This window comes from Oxyura jamaicensis, chromosome 6 (genome assembly GCF_011077185.1).
Source record: "Oxyura jamaicensis isolate SHBP4307 breed ruddy duck chromosome 6, BPBGC_Ojam_1.0, whole genome shotgun sequence".
In the NCBI taxonomy this organism is placed as follows: domain Eukaryota; kingdom Metazoa; phylum Chordata; class Aves; order Anseriformes; family Anatidae; genus Oxyura; species Oxyura jamaicensis.
In genome coordinates this window covers 18072483-18087489 of record NC_048898.1, presented here as the reverse complement: position 1 = coordinate 18087489, position 15007 = coordinate 18072483, and the positions used below count along the sequence as shown (strand labels likewise).

Below are 15007 nucleotides of genomic sequence, written 5' to 3'. Positions count from 1 at the left end.
TTCCAGTGCTTGAAGATCATGAGGCAGCTGGGGTGGATGGAAGGGTTAGGTTGCTGACTCCATGAGATAGCTCCCTGCCAGGTTTTAATCCCAATGCTGCCCTACATCATTGAGGAGTTTTTAGGGACTTGCTTGCAACAAGAGTGTTTTCAGAGCTGGTTAGTGAATGAGATGACTCAAGCTGGTTTTTTTGGGTCTCAATTTGAAGCGCTCTGCCCACGTAATTGCTGTTCTTTTCAATGCAGGTAACCCTTTGAGCATGAGAGTTGTGACCAGGGCAAGCCAAGTGCCATTGCTAAGATTTCTTGCTGTGCACCCATGTCTTCACATATCTTTTTGTCATCAAAAAGAACATCTATCATTAGAGTTGGATGCACATGTTTTTGGCAAATAAAAAGCTAAAGTTATAGGAAGGAATTGTAAAGACTGAAATTACTTAGTGGATTGCTGCAAGTTAGGAAAATTTGTGTTAAAAGATCAGGAGAGACAATTTCATTTTAGAATGTTTTCTGTATCTCTTGGAATGGGCAGAAAGTATATGGGTGGTTTATTTTATTTCACCTGTGAAGGACAAATTTCAGACAAAGGCAAGGGGATTTTTGCTGATCCAAAGTGGATTTGGGGATTGGAGGGGATTGTTCTGAGGAAAAATTGGAAACTATCTCTTGATATGCCCTGGATCTGTTTCTGTGACCCTGCATGCCTGCAAATCTTTGACAACTGCTGGCTACAGTATACAGATGAATGACATCTATGGATGTGATTGCCTACATTATTCAGAGGCTGTTCCTGTTAGGCTTTGTCTACTGCTGGCAAACCTGTATAGATGACAATAAAAGATGAACTCGAGAAGGGTGGAGGGGCCCGAAGCCTGTGGATCCATTGTGCACCCTCCGTAGTGTGCTGTGTTCATGCTTCCTGCTGAGGGCTGTCTTGACACCCCAAATTGCCAGCTCCTAAAGCTGACCATGCAATTTAGCAGAGGCAACCTTGTTGCTTCTTGGCTATCCATAATTCCTGTGCTTGGCTGCTCATGTTATAAAGCAGATTTTCTTTGCCAATTCAGGCAAAGAAAAGCCACACCTATGGGAATGGAAAGTTTTGTTAGGCTTGCCAGCTACCCTGAAAGTATCCGAGTACGAAAGAGACATTGGGATGAAAGAATCTATTTACTTCTCAACAAATATTAGCATTCATCCACAAATATTTTAAATAACTTTTGAGAAGATCCAGGGACTTCCTGCTATTTGTAACTTAAATCGGAATTCAGTTTTAGAGCTATTTGGGCAGAAATGTTACTTGCCTCATTAGTTTCTGCAATGGCAATGGCCTGTGGGCATGACAAGGCAGAGCTGTTGTCCATTCAGACAGCAGGCAGGGCGTGCTTCGCACTGGCCTCTCAACAGGTAGGTTGTGTCTCTTGGAAGGAGCGCTCCTTCCTGGTTCAGTGGAGCACAGCGATCAACACAGTTGAAAACTATGTTAAAACTGAGATGTATTTCCTTATAGAGTTAAAAATTGACAAATATATTTAGTATAAACACGTAAGTGAGAGGGATGAAAGGAATGGACTATAAGGGGTTTTCACTGAGATAGATATAACGGCTGCCAAGACAGTTTGGGACAAACACTACGAAATAAAGTTTTGAGGTACAGAGAAGGAAAAAAATCCTTATCCAGTGAAGCCATAGGCATTCGTAGTGATTTATGCTGAGATCTCTACTGTACAATGATACTGTGAAAGCAGGATCTACTCAGAAACAATGAGGTACGTAGATGGAGTAACGCTGCTAGAACAGGAGGCTGGAGTAGATGTAAACTTAAACCAGCAGGAAGAAGGTGAGTCAGTCTCTTTAACAGTGACCCAAGAGAGAATCTTGCTTTTACCAAGACAAACAGAATTGTTTACTGAGCCATGTTAATTTGCTAATATTGTAGGAATTGAGCCTTAGAGGTTCCTTTTCTGTCATAAACATGCAAGTGGTGTGTACAAGTTGTAATGAACTGTTTTAATAAAGTTGATTAGGAAGTATCTGTGCCTCTCTGCTAATAACACCAATCCAGCTGGAGAGGCTATAGAGGCAAAAAACTGTTGTGGTTTCCAGCAAGGGCTCCCTGCAGGCAGAGAGAAGATGGGAGGTAGGGGAGGCATCTGAAAGTGGGAAGGGAGTCAGAGTTGGGGAAAAGATGGATTCCACATTGAATCATTATCGGTCTGTTCTGTTGGTTTCCTGTAGTGTTGCATTTTGTGTAAGCCCAAAAGGCAACCCCAGTTGCTCATGATGGAAGAAATCTTGCAGGAACTAAATACAGCCTTACCCAACTGCTTTATGTTAGCCTGCATATGTGTTGTATAATAGCAGAACAACCAGCAATGCTTTCATGGTAAAATTGTTTTTTCATAGGTGGTATTCAAAAGATTATTTGGAGCTTGGTATAGGAAATCTGTCAAAAGGAAAACAAGTATGGAAACAGTTTTTTTTTTCTTAAGGGACCAAGCTTTATTGATTACTCTATGAAGAAAAACTAAGATTCACTTAGCCAATTACCAGAACACGTTAAGTGTCCACGCTAGAAAGCTCTACGCTTGAAGATGAGATGTTACATTTTTCCATATGTAACAAAGATTCAGTCTCTACTTTCACCACAGAATGGGTCTTGCAGTTACCTGTGCAGCTGTGGCCAGTGTCACCAATCAAATGATCTGTGCTCCTCTGTTGTGAAAGCAAGCCTGCCAGCAAGCCAGACTCCTGCATGACTCTTTAAGCTTCACATCTGCTGAGCAGTGGTTATTGCTAGCTTCAGGCCTTTTTTAATTTTTTCCTTCTTGCAAAACACCAAGAAAACCACTACCAAAATATTGGGAAAAGCTCTGATACATGGGGAAGGTTCCAGTAGCTGGGCGAGGTGCTATTCCTAAAAAGTAACCATCAGAATGCCTTTTCCTCATATGCTTTTTTGAAATCCTTGTTGGAAATAAGGAAACAGGGCTGAGGCAATGAGGTTGAGTGGTGGGGCATTGAATTGCTGCCTGTGTGGTGGTGATGTGTTGAGTCTGTGGATGGTATTAAGGCTGGGGGGTGCTGTGTCCATGTTCTGTCCAGCATGTCACAGCCTCTCCTTTTTGCTGGTAGCTCTGTCTCCAGCCCATACCCCTGGAGTGGGAAGGGTCTTCCATCTCCAGTCCTAGTCAGCTGGTAATTCTGTTGAAAACAATCTTTAACAGACATCTGATTTTCACAGAAATCAAGCTTCTTGCAATTTAACAAAAATCAGTTGATTCAGACACGATTGGCAAGGAAAGAATCCTGGCCCTAAGTCTGGGAAGGTGCTGAGCTGGGCATACAGCGTGTAGCTGTGACAGCACGCAGGTTCACAGAGCAATGTAACGTGTTGGGAGGGGGTTGATGCTGTGAGGTCTACTATTTTGCAGCCTAAACAGTACTTTCTTTACTGCTTTTATCACATACAAATTCCTTCCTAATTAGCCATTCTCTGTCATCTCGTATTGTTGCCAGGATTCATTTTTCCATAACGTATGCATTGCTTTCACATAATACGTTGTTTTTAATGGGCTGTGCGTATCTCCTGTGGCTATTTCTGTCTTTGTAACCAATCTAGCGTTCTTTGTTCTACTTCTTTCACTGCAGCTTGCAGCACTGTGACCATCTTCACATGCTCTTAGTACTTTTCTACTTACCAATCTTTATAAAGATATTATCAGAACACTAAATAAAACATTACAAGGTGTATTCTCTAGTGAGAGAGAAATGATGGATGCTTCTAAATGGAGTAGACGTTAATGCAAACAAAAATGTAGATATAACACGAGAAGCACAGCTATGACTAGAACCTCTTACTGCATGTATTGTGAAGAGAGACTTAATGTGTACGTGTACTTAAAGAGCTGAGTGTCTGAGGCTGTTTCAAAAATTTAATATGATTTTAGAGCTGCTGGTATCAACGATGTAGCCATATGATACAAGCACTGTTCTGATATAAATTCATTTTGATGGTTCAGACTTGCCAAAAAAACCTACTAACAACACCACCAAAACACATGCCCCCCCCCCCCCCAACCCTGAAGGTTTTAAACCTGCAAGCCTTAAGTTCACACTGATATGGCCTGCTTATATAATTCCAGTTTTATGTTGGATTGGGCATCTTCTCTCTTGCAGCTGGCATAAAGCTGATGTAAACTCTACTCTGCTCTTGCTAATTTGACAGAAATGTAGTTGTGTCCATGCCTGATCTAGCTCAGTCATGCCTTGTTAAGTGATTGTGTAGCTTACAGAGCCAGCATTAATTGATGTGGAACCTCTGCCATGTTAAGTAAGACAGAAATAGGAAGTTGTCATCTTCTCCATTTCGCATGTGGGGAGCTACAGCAAGGGAACAAAGCCGTGTTCCAGTGGAGTGCAGAGCTGGCCGGCCCTTCAGCCCCTCCTGCTCTGCTGCTGGCTCTGCACAGTGCTGCTCTAGCGCAGTGTGCTGGGAGCACACCTTGTCAAGGAGCCCTTCTGGTAGTTCAGAGTCCTGTGACAGTTTGTTTTCCAGACGATGTGAGTTACTGCTATAAGGAATTTAGGAGCTGTGGGATATGGTACTCGAGTGAACTCCAAGCATATTGTTCCTGCTGCATTTTTTTTCCCCTCTGCTTATTTTCCAGTCTCCGTGTAGCAAACCAGTCTGTTTTGTCTGGAATGCTTTGCCCTTTGTAAGCCAACACTGCCTCTGAAATGTTTCCCATCTCCTGTTGAGAAGTGATTAGTCCTCTTCCTACTATTTATATTTCTACTTGGATGAAGGGTCTGTCTCAGGCCAATAATGACATGGATTATTCCTCTTTCCTTTTGTGCCTGCTTGTAATAATACAGATGATGATGATGTTAAGCTTTATAATTAGCTGGAGATTTTGCACTTAATGGGAATGTAAGCTTGATCCCAGTGTTCAGAAGAACTGCCAACCCAAGATTCTCCTTTATGGCAGGGTTAGTGCAGGGCCTAGAACAGTTCAGAGTCCATAAAGCAAACACAGTGTTATGTGTGTGGGTCATCACAGCAAAATGGAGGAGTCCAGTTCTTGTGCCAGTGTTGTGCTAGGTCAGGCAGGCTCAACCAGCAATCTCAGCTGGGTTTAGTGAGGCCCCGGCGTGGGCCAAACACCAGGCAGATCTCCCAGACTGGGAATTGGCCACGGGCCTTGAGAATTCACTTGTGGGAATAGCTGTAGGGAAAAATGCTGAGAAAAAAAGTTGGTGCTTTAGAAGACAGCGGGAAAGACCTGAGAGCTGGTTGAGAGGAGCGGCAAGTGAGGAGGCTCGATTTCCTGCTCACGTTGCCATCTCCGAAGGATGGGTTGAAGAGGTGGTCTCCCCTCTCCACCTCTCCAGTCTGGCAGACCCAGCCAGGCTCTCTGCTATTGACTCCTTCCCACTAGGGCGAACAGTCTGGGCAGCTATCAGGACTGGGTGGGAACAGCACATCCTAGATCTTTCCCAGGTGAGGCAGCCCTCACTGCCCAGGGCTAGCTGACCAGCTGGGAGACATGGGCAGCCCTCTGCACAAGAGTAGGTTTTCGGCAATATTATGGGCAACTGAAAGGAGTCTTACAATGGCTAATGCAGGGCAGCCACAAGGAAGCAATGTTTCCAGCACAGCAATAACTCAAAATGCTGCATTTAAGCAACGAGATTGGAGACAGAAAAGTTGGGCAATGTCAGTTTTAACCCCAGCCCTCTTGCTCAGTGTGTTACCTGGTTCCTTAAGCTTTATGATCTGATCCAGAGCAATTTTTCCCCACTCCTTTCATGTCAGTGCTGTGGACAGTTTCAGGAACAGCAGCTGTGGCTTCCATAATGGCTGTGGCCACATGTAGTGGATTGACGGTGCACCATGGTGTGTGTGTTTTACACTGTCAGCTGCTTTACACCATCAAAATAGGAAGTCCGAAGCATTCTCAGCTAGCGTACTACTTACTCATTGTTGTTCTAGTTAGCATATCAAAAAACATCAAAGGAGACAAGAAGACTTCAGAAAGTGTTCTTGTACTTTGGCTGCAGCAGCATGTTCACAGCTCCTAAAAATAGCCAGCTATGGCTCGGAGCCATGAGTGGCAGGACTGAAGATGCAGACATCCTAGTGCTGTACTCTGCAACCTTGCTGTATACATGTAGTGGAGGAATGGGAAAGAAATGACAGTGCAAAGAATCTAAATGAAGAGGGTAGAAAAACATCAGCTGAAGGGAATGGTTGTCCCTGTTCTGGGATTCACATTTATTGTGCTGTCGTTGGTGGTTTGGGGTAACAGGATGGCTAAGCATGATACCTGGATGTTTGCTGGTAATCACTTGCATTCAAAGCATCTTAATCTGTTAGGTGAGGATATTTGCATCACCCAAGGTGGGTTTCAGAGTTAACATCTCAGTTTCTGCCTTCTCAAATGGTTCTGAGTGTATTGGCTCCAGGTATATGGGTATGGTTTTCTGCCATGCAATGGGGTGGAGAGCTTAGAGGAGTTGAATGCAGTTTAAAGCAAAATGATGGTGAATTCACATGTAGTAAATCAAGCTTTTCATTTATCATATTCAACATGAAAAGTGAAAAGACTTTCACTGCCTAGGGATGAATGAATAAAGCAAAGTAAAGCAGACTTGGACTCATCAAACCTATGGACCTGTCTACACTAGAGGACTGACCAGGATGCTGACGGTCCTTATTAGTGAGGCTAGCAGTGTGGAAGGTTCAGCTGGTAGGTGTTGATGGATCAAAGCAGTTCAAAGCACAGACTCCAAATATCTCCTGCTCTCCATTTCATACTCCACTAGGAAAGGAGCTGTCAGAGCACCTTTAGCACTGTCAGCTGCAGGGTCTTTCCTGAACAGAGCAGAACCTCCAGGGCTTGATCCAGAGACCATTGAGAAAAAAAAAAAAAAAAAAAAAAATCTTTTCTTTTTTTGTCTTCCTATTTTTTTTTCTAGGAAAATAATCATCTTGGGGGAGGAAATTTGGGAAAAGATAATGGTTTAGGCCTCCTAGGGAAAATTAGAGAAGTTCATATTATTTTTCAGCAAAGAAACAACAACAAAAAATCATTCTTGGTCATCCCAAGACAGTTTGCTGACTTGTAAACCAAATGTTTTTGATTTAGCTTTATACTTATTGCTTTTGTTTAAGCTTTTATTTTGCTGTATACTAGCTTTTAGATGAGAAACATGTATCAGCAAAAAAAAATCAAATTTATGCAAAATGTAATATTTTAGACTTTTTTTTTTTGTCAAACCCATCTGCACTGAAATAGAGAAACAGTTCCAACCTCCTTGAAATACGCTCACCTCCTGTAACAAAGCTGTAATTTCTTCTGGCTCTGTTCTGTTGTGGAGATGCTGTTGTGGAGATGGGTAGCAGTCTGCTTACATTACTCTGCTTGAACCACTCTGAAGCTCACTGTTACATTACGATACTCCGTACTGGTCAAGGGTGAAAACAAATGTGGTCTCAGGTCAATGCAGCTGTCTTACAGAAACTCTGCCTGCTGTTAGGTATCAGTTATATGCTGTCATCGAAGTTTTTGCTTAGTGTGAACTATGGGATAAGTTGTGGTGGCAGGTCTGCAGTTTTGTGAATCTAAGCTGTAGGCATACTAGAGTTCTTCTTCAGTCCCTGCTGCCGACCCTCCATTGTTCCTGGGAATGCTCCTGGTGGAAATGGAGCCCTGGAGCTCAGCTCATGGGCCTAATGCCCTCAGCTGTGGTTATGCACAGGAAAGAAATGGGGCCAGATCCTCAGCTGAGGATAAATTAGGCTTTTCTGACCTCATTAGAGCTGAATGACTTCTACTTGCTGAGAATCTGGCCCAATATTATGACTATTTATTTATTTATTTCCCCTGCTGCACCTTGAAATAAAGGCAGCTGTTGTTTGACGGAAGCAGCCTGTATTATAGCTGGGACAATTACTGTTGTCACTGCGTGCTCCGAAGAGCGGGTGTTGTCCTGCCGTCAGCTCTGGTGGAGAGAAACAGAAAACTAAGCTAACTGTTGGGTCACTGCTCTGAACAGAAGGGGTCCTGACCTAGGCTCAACACTGGAGGGATGCAGGTGACAGGAGAGCAGTGGTGTAGCCCTTAAAGAAGGCATATCCTTGGGTTAGGCTGGGAGCCTGTGCTGTTGGTTTCCTCATACTTTTACATGAAAGAGAAGTTCTGTCTCAGTCTCCTGCCCGGTGGAGGGATGGGAAAATGCAAATACTGAAGGTATTGTTGGTACCTTGATGCTTCAGTCTGGCCGTACGTAGCCTAGATTACAGCTTTGAAGACATTGAATTGTCAAGGAAAACACAAAGTACTTGAATGAGCTTAACAAGATGATCACAACTCTGTTTACCAGGGTGGGTCGCTTAGAGCAGTGCTTATAACACCCGGGGAAACAGGAAGAAATTGTAATTAAAGGCAGCTTTGAAATTCAGTATGTGGTTGATTTGCATTTTACTATTTATTCCTGTCTTTTCCCTTGCTCCTATAAAAGCCCGGGGTGGTTTGCATGGTGAGGCTGGCATCACTGTGTTGCATTATGTATGCTTGAGGGACTGTGGAGTGGCAATTGTGCAATGGGGATGAAAATCACAGCTCACTTCAGGGAGAGGAGAAAAAAAAAAAAAAAAAAAAAAGCTTTTCTCTTAACTGCTGCCTGGGGCTTTCATCCTCTTGATTGCACACATGGGGCGAGGTTCTGACTCCCAGTTACCAGCAGTGCTGGAGGACGCAGTGAGGCTGCACGGCGCTGGAAGGTTATTCTCAGGGGTTTGTGGCTGTGGAGCTGCAGGATGAAGCTGTCCCCACAGAACCTGTACTGCTAGCTTATGTTGCACATAGAGTCTTTTTGTTCAATTCCATATTCCTGTCCTTTTTGTTTTCATTATCCTGTTTGGGGCTGAGAGTAGAGGTGGTTGTGCTAAAGACAGGAGGACTAGGAGCAGGATTGCACTTATTTCCTGTGCTGAAGATGTAAGCAAAGGCTTATTCCCTGATCTCTTAATGCTTGCAGGTTTACAGCGATTATCCAATCCTCTTTTACCTAGTGTGTCACTAAAACTATGCTTTGTACTCAGTTCCACCACTAAAAGTATGTTACTGAATCAGTTCCATTTTGAGCCAGTCTTTGCTAGTGCCATCGATATTTATGTCCTCATTTTGTTTTAGGCACCTACATAATTTCATGTATTCCACTTCCAAAGTGTGCTAAGCAAAGTGTAACAAGTCGGTGGGGTTTCCCACGGGCCTGCACTGTGACCCAGGTGCAAAGTCTCCTTTCCCCATGGGAGCAGTGGCTCCGTGGCCCCTCAAGTCCATGTTAAAGCAGCAGCAAACTTTTAAGAGAAAGTCAAAATGTCCCTGGAGTTCAGGGAACACCATGGGAGAGTGTCTTTCTGCAGGATATTCAAGGTCATCTCAAATTGCCCTCTTATCTATATGCAAAAGTTTTATTGCAAATGTACGGCACTTCTCCCCACTGTAGTGACCTGCTGTCAGTTGTCGGATCCACACGAAGTGATGTAAGGACCTTTGCTGTAAGGACACAGTGTAAACTGTAGAGCTGCCAGTCCTCCCGTGTTCCCCCCCGAGCATATTATTCTCAAATTCCATAGGAGCAATCGCATAGGGATACAGGTTACTGCACTTCAGAGGAAAATGGGACTTGCCCTCAAAAATCCTAGCAGCAGGTGGAGAATGATGTAGGTGAAGGATGGCTGTACATTGCTGTGGTTGAGACATGGGCTGGACTGATGCAGGTGGAGATCCTGAGGAGGGAGAGCAAGGATTCTTGAGCATATTTACAAGGGAGCCTGAAGCAAAATCTTGGGTCTGGACTGTTCAGAAAATCTGGATCTATCTACTTTGAGCTTTGGCTTTGCAAAGGTCATAAAGACAGGCTGCTTGCTCAGGTGGAGGAAATACTTAAGCCTGAATTCACATGCTGTGTCTTATTGTGTGTGTGCTTTCCTTAAAACCCTAATTCTGAATACCATGACTATGTCTAACTTGTAGCTTTCATTAATAAAAAGAAAGTTTTTGTTTGTTTGTTTGTTTGTTTTTTAAACAGCTTGTGGCTTTAAAATAAAGCTACTGAGTAGGATCTGTAAAGGCTTAGAAACTAGAAGATAGATAATAGTGAGAAAGTCCTGTTGGTTGGAAGCCAGTCTCATGATTTTGGTCAGCTGACCTGAGATTTGTGAATGCCTGGGGCAGCAGTGATTCAGAAACCAGATCTGTGCAGGCTGGTTGACTATCAAAAGTCACTGTTATTTTAGAGACGTGTCATTTAAAAATTAATTAAGATAAAAAATGCCTTCTGGAAACTTTCAGTGGACTTCACGCTCTACCATAATCTTCTGTATCAAGTGGCTTTTCAACGCATCACTGTCTTCAGCTTAACAAGCCCTGGTAAGCAGAATGGAGAACTACAGAGATGTCCTAGTGAAACAGGGTCTGTTGCTTCTCCCCCTCACCCCTTAAACTGGAAGAGGAAGGTAGGCCAAATTCTGCAGTCTTTATGCAGGGAAAATCCCATCAACTTCAGGGGGAGACTTGTATCAATGAGAGGTACAGAAGCCAGCCAAAAGTTTGCATTAATTTTTATTTACCTTTAGGAAGTCACTATCACATGTTTACAGACTATAGCCACAGGGCTTTACAAAGATGAGCAGTGGAGTGCCTGTAACTCAGTGGACTTTTGGTAAATTCCTGTAAATTACAGTCTTCATGATCTGTAAATCTTGACTGAAACACGTGACTTTAGGAATACAGCCAGAGCTGTTTGAATGTACCCATAGTGCAGGCATAAACTGTGCAGCCCTTAAAACCTGCTCTCGGTGTGGGACAGATAAGCATGAAGAGTCTTGGTGTTCTGCAGATGAATCGCTTAGCTCATCAGTGAGTGCCTTGATTTAATGAAGCCATAGTGTGTTAATGTTAACACTGACGAAAAAAAAAAAAAGCTGTAAAGCTACAGGCACGTTAACTAGCTACAAGCATTTAAAATCCCAGGCATGAGCTCCTACTTGGCTATCCTGGCCATAATTAATGATGACAACTCTGTTGGAAAAATAATTATTTTGCTTGCTTTTAAAGACAATTACTTGCTCAAGGCAAGTGAGGGGGTGGGATTTATGTGGCTGTAATGAGCATATGGAGATGGCATCTTCCCAGAAGAATATTGTAGCCACAGGATCTTTTTAATTGACCTGAGATTCCTTTGTTCTGTAGACAGAGTTTATGTATGTGGTCACAGACTAAAATGACCCTACTTGTTTTCAGGACAGGCTGTTTTTAACTGCTGAAAGGAGAAAAGGCAGCTTTATCCACCTGATCAGCAACACACAGGAATTTCTCCCAGATCACTTTGTGGCTGGGGAGACGAGGAGAAATCTTTTTAAATGGACACCATGAGCGCGTGCTCTTGCCATCTGATAAAGCAGAAACCCGTGGTATGGCAGCAGGATGGGCTGAGCCATGCTGCAGTCATCTGTTCTCCTTCCTGTGCCAGGGCTTACACAGCACGGCAGCTTTTGCCTAGTGTGTGGCCGGGCTGTCCTCTGACAGCCACCGTGTTGGGCTGCAGGGCCCCAGGCTGGGTCCTCTTGCCTGGTTTTTGAGAGTGGGGAGGGAGCCCCTGCTCCTCCATCGCACTGGGGGCTGGAGGGCTGCACCCTCAGCTCCTCCTTCCCCACCAGGCACTGCCATCCCTCACCTTCAAGGGCGATGGGAGCCATGTGCTCTTACCACGTAAGCTGTAGCATGTGTTTTAGCAGGAAGGTAGTAGAATCCCACTGCCTTTTTCTCTTTGGGTTTCATGCTAACTTTGCCCAGGTGGGAAATAACAGCAGAAAGTCCCCCAAGGCTGTAACTTGGAGGAAAATTCCAACATGTGGCCATGACTAACTGCTTTGATAGAAAGCAGCAGCTTTCATGTCTGTTGCCTGTCACTCCACTGTTCCTGTAAGGTGGTGAAATCCTCTTGGGCCACAGGAGAGGGATAGGGAACCTAAAAACATACATCCTGATCACTTATGCATGTTCAGAAAAAATATCCCTACATTTTACTCCCTTTTTTTTATCTTGTGATTGCGCAGAAGTCACGATCCCTTTCTCCAGTTCCCATTTGTAAGATGGGGAAGATGATGCTGGCTTTCTTAGTAAAACATTTTGAAATCTGATACTGAAACTTGTTACAGAAAATGTGGTGATAAGCCTTAGGTGCTTTCCTCTGCTGCGGGCAGCCTGCAGCTAACAGCAGAGATTGTGTGCTCTATGTGCTCTGCGGTCGGTCTCTGTGTTTTTGGCATGTTGGTATATAACAAAAATCTTTAGATTTCATGCAGTCCCGGTTATATATAGTCCTTTCTAAAAGCGTTACTATAGGGAGCAGACTGAAAGCTGGGTGAATGATACATTTAACGGTTTGGATCCAATTCAGACTAGTACCTGCAGTTTTTGTCAGGGTACAAATTGTCATGATCTCTGTTCAGAGAGCTGATTAAGGAAAGCTGTCCCTGAGCAACAGAGTAATGCCGGGGGGAAGACTAAACAGCTCCCCCATCATGAAGAACCAAGATCTTGGGATCCCCCAAAGCAGAATGCGGCAGCAGGGAGTGGGGAGTGGAAGAGAGCCTGGGTTTCAGTGCCCTGGATTAGAGAGAAATGTCTGTGTAAGTCTGGGGTTCTCTCTGGAAATGGCGAGTCTAGCAGGAGGGCAACCTCTGCTTCTAGCTCCAAGGGCAGAGCTGGAAATGAGGCATAATGTGTAGGGTACTGGAGCTGAAAGCAGTAGGGTTTTGTGCGAGGTCATAAAAGGGACAGTTTTATAGGCAGCTGGGAGGGATTACTGCATTAGGCTAAATTTGCCCTGTGTTCAACTGGCAGAGAAGGGAATTCCCTTGGGGTGCTGTGGTTTTACTGGGTATTTTTTTTATTTTAAATTTACTGTGAGGAAAAAGGCACACTTGCTTCAGCAGAAACTCCAGCCTGTCATTGACCGGGGAGCATGTTGTCTGGCAAAGAGGAAGCTGAAGGAGAAAGGGGATGTTCCAAGGGCTCTTTGGGCTTGATCTTCTTTCCCACATATCACGGTGACGGTGGGAGGAAGTAGCATGAGGTTCAGGGATGAATTCTGAGAGGAAACTGCTGAGTTTCTCCTTCAAAATAACCAGATTCTAGCATAAATCTTTTGGTTTGTGTCTTCTGAAGAGTGGGAGAAAGCCCCACCACCCTCCAGACTTCAGATTCTGCGGAAAGATTTGAATGGCTGTAATTGCATTAATAAGGGAGAAAGTTGTGTCAGATCCTCTTTGATGACATGAGATTAGGATCAGGCATTGTTTCCAGGTTAAATACAGTGTAGACAGACTTTGACCGATTCCTTCCCTACTTGCACGTTGTAGTGTACTTCAGTCTTTGGAGGAGAGATGTGTTCCAGTTAAATGCTGTCTAGTCATAGATGGAGCAGGCAGAATCATAGTGGTTATGGCTGAAGGGACCTCTGGAAGTCACCTGCCCCAAACCCCTGCTCAAGCAGGATGCCCATGTACATTAATACATGCAAGATTATTCCAGCTTCTGGAGCAGAAGGTATTGGGCTGCCTCTGAGTACAGGACAGTAACTAGCTTTGCTCCCCCCCCCCCCCCCCCAAATCCATTCCAGGATCATCCCCATGTCCAACCCCCAGCCTGCAGCGGCAGGTGACATGTGGCAGTTACGTGGCAGTGATGTGACAAGAGACTTTGGCTTGCTGTGGTGGTACAGATGCAGTAACAATGGCATGTATTGAGCATTACAGGATTTGTGAATGCTAAACTATGGTAAAGTTTTTCATATTTCTACCTGAATGGATTTTCCTCAACTAAGGAGGAAACCTGGATTTCCTAAATAAAACATTTGTGTGCTGACAAGAAGTGATTTTAAAAAAAAAAAAAAAAAAAAAAAGCCCTGCTATTAGCTCTATGTGTGGTGCAGTGCACCCCTAGCTTGTATACTTTTCATTATAGAGTTATTTGTTCTTGTAAGAGCAATACCGTTTTCATTCAGATCATTTGTTTTGCTAGTCTAGAAAGCTGACTTCAAATCCAGTCATGCAGGAGGTTATAAACATTCTCCCTGGCAGCCAACTGGTTTACTTGCATCTCTGTGCAGTGGTGACTTGGCAGCACCCCAAAGACTGGAAGCAGTAAAAGCCAAGAGCTGAAATACCCATAGAAATACAGATCGCTTGCTTTTACACATTTTCCATGACAAGTCCCTGGGTTTTTAAGAGCAAGTGCCATTTTCTGTTTGTTACACACAAGAAGACCTGAGGCATAGAGAAATGAGTGCGCCCAAGACTTCATGTCCCAGTTTGTGGAATTGTCCTTCCTATTCCTTCCTATTCCAAGGAGTGCGGCTGGAAGGGCTGCCTGGCTAGGTGATATGCTGCAGTCGAGTGAAGCAGAGGCAGATGATGGGGAGGAGCACTGACATGGGTGAATGTCATTGCCATTAAATGTCCTATCCTAACTTTATGCAGTTAGAAAGGAATATGAAGTCAGCACCAAACTGCTTTGCGCTCTTCAGAGAGGTAGCAGAAGCAACAAGAATAAGACAAAATTTCCAGATTGGATCATCCAGACTTAAAAAAAAAAAAAAAAAAAACAAAACGGGGGGGGGGGGGGGGGGGCAAGAGAGATTTTGATGGTCTTTGGTCCTCGGTCCCCAAAGCAGTATGGCAGCGTGAGGGAAAATAACCAGCCGTAATCACGGAGTGCAAAGCAGTGGGGTTAAGCACTTGTTCTTCTAGTAGTCACTTCTCAAGAACCTCAAAGATTTTTACAAATGCAAATATGGCAGTGCTGTCACCCCATTTGAAAGATAGGGAAACTGAGGCATAGGAGTATTGGGGTAACTAACTGGAACTGAATCCCCTGATAATTTCTTTAACTGCTCAGCAAGGCTTCCTTTCTTCAGAAGTGCATAGTAAT

General features: G+C 44.0%; 1 protein-coding gene across 11 annotated transcripts in view; it reads left to right on the top strand.

The window, feature by feature from the left end:
* ARHGAP22 (Rho GTPase activating protein 22) overlaps nucleotides 1-15007 on the top strand; it is a 147695-nt gene that overhangs the window by 70267 nt on the left and 62421 nt on the right. The window lies entirely within an intron of this gene.